This window comes from Theobroma umbraticum, unplaced genomic scaffold, assembly GCF_002168275.2.
Source record: "Theobroma umbraticum cultivar Fairchild unplaced genomic scaffold, ASM216827v3 scaffold_146.0, whole genome shotgun sequence".
NCBI lineage: Eukaryota > Viridiplantae > Streptophyta > Magnoliopsida > Malvales > Malvaceae > Theobroma > Theobroma umbraticum.
Genome location: NW_018397265.1, coordinates 5291493 through 5293980, shown reverse-complemented (window position 1 = coordinate 5293980; position 2488 = coordinate 5291493).

Sequence of the window (2488 nt, the reverse complement as noted above, 5' to 3'; positions counted from 1 at the left end):
AGAGGAGGCTAATTTATGGATTGACCTTTCAGTATCATTAGAATTTTGAGTAACCATTAGATTTTCCCTTTAAGATGTTAAGCCTTAAAATCAAGGCTTAAGCTCGAATATCACTTGTTGGTCCAAAGTAGTGCTAGAGGGTGGTGAATAGCACTCTTAAAGAAATTTGATGGAAACTTTTAAGGTTGGAAAACTTTCGAAGGGTTTTGAAAAGGAGAGTTTAGAACTTGTAAAGGTAGAAAATCATTAAGTAAAGAGAGGATAAAGAGAAGTGGACAAAACATAAGTATTTATAGTGGTTCGGTTCCCTTGATCTTCATTTACTACGTTGATCTCCCAATCAAAGACTTTCAACCCAGTTTCACTAAACTAGTGGAATTAACAGCTTTCACTAAGTTTTTATAAGGTGAGCTTTTAACTCGAGCTCAAAACCCTTATAAGATTCCTTAAGATTTCTTAAGCTTAGTCTACCCCTTAGAGTGTTTCTCACACTCTATGTAACACAAGAAATAAAGAACAGATGTAATACAATTGATCACTTAGCTGATCTAAGACTATAAAGTTAATCTCAAATACTTTTTCAAAGGATGAGAGTGAAATACAAGTATAAAGAGAAAGTTTTGGGTCTTCTAAGCTCAAAATCACTCTAGATGGCTCCCCTCTATAATTTTTTATAATTAAAGAGGCTTTAAATACTTGAAAGATTTATTCTAACCGTTAGAGACAATTTTTAGCCGATACTAGTTATTTTATCTTTTAACGGCACTTTTTAAATAGGTAGAAAATTTTTCGTTAACTAGTTACAAATAGCTAGAAAAAACAAAAAAAAACATTTTTCTTGGGGAATTTTGCACATTAAACGAAAGAAATATGCTGCAATTTTTTATTTAAAGGACCTTCTCGTTCACATGCATTGGACATGAATATTTTGTTTTAGCTACATTAGTTGTTCGATATAAAATTTGAAATTTGTGAAGTGTAAAGAATTTTTTTTTGTTTATTAAATTTATAGGTAATTTTAAAAATTTAGAAACTAGTGGTGAATTCACTATAGCTTCCGCATACGAGTTTCTGCGAAATTCTACAGATGTTGGAGATACTGTTCACAGAGGTTAATGGCATCTAGTTGGCATTGGCAAGGACCACAATGAATCAGAACGTTCCTCCTTCTTAGTGTGAAAGAACACCTGCTTACCAATGTAGAAAGACTTCGGAGACATTTCTCTAATGATGGTATATGCCCGCAGCGTCGAACCGGTGAGAAATCTGCGCATCATGTGCTGCGGGATTGTACAACAGCAGCAGCAACATGGAATCGGATTGTTCCACTAGTGAGCTTATGGGATTCTTTTCCATTACTTATAACCTTAACCTTGGAAATAGTATGCTGCAAATTAACAATGTTCCCTGGTGCATCATTTTTTATGTTACGTGCTGGTTTATGTGGAAATGGAAAAATTCGGTGGTGTTTAAAGGACAAGTGTTAATTGTGCCGTGCCAATTGAATATGATTCAAAGTCTAAGCAACTACAGTTCATACTACCAACATGATTAGTTGGATGGAGTCCCCACGAGATAAATGGGTTGTTTTAAATTCAGATGGAGCTTTTAGGCAGTCTCTAGGAACAACCACAGCTGGTGGGGTACTGCGCAATGGCCTAGGCGAGTGGATTGGTGGGTTTACAAATTGGATACTTGCACGGTGTATATGGCTGACCTTTGGAGAGTTTATAAAGGATTATTACTCGGAATTGGGAGTTAATTCTTCTTATTCCATGTAGGAATTCTGGCCTGATACTTGCAATTTGCAAGTTATTGGAGGAGGAGTGGGAGGTTGTCACAGAGAAGGAAATTGCTTAGCTGATTTCTTGGCAAATTTAGGTTTTGAGATGACAGAGGTTCACACTATTTTCCCTTCTCCTCCTTTAGGAGCAGGGGAGCAGGAGAGATTATGATAAATGACACATTAGAGGTGTGTATTCCCCGGTCAATTAGAATATAAAATACTTACATACCAAAAAAAGTAGCGTACTTTTGATATAATTCGTATGTAACTCAACAGCCAATTGGAAGTTAAATCTATTTATAATTTTATATAACATAAACTTCAGAAGAATCAATTAAAACATACAATAAAACTTATCGTTTTCTAAAATATATATATTTTTTGTTAAAATCATTATCTAAAAAATAAACAAAGAATTGAAGAATTTTTACATTATTGCTAATATTTAGTTCTTACTGAATTACCTATTTGTTAGAATTAGTCTTTTTTTTGTTAATTTTTGTACGTTAAACGTGATTCTCTTCGCGGCAGATACATGCATCTCAGATAAAGTTGTCAGGTTGTTCATAGATAAAACTTGAGCATAATTTTCTCGTTGATGAATTGGGAAAAAGGACAACAAGAAAGACAAAAGAAATTGGATCAATGTCATTTAATTTGACAGCGACATGTGTGGAGAAATTATTCCAACATTTTAACAAT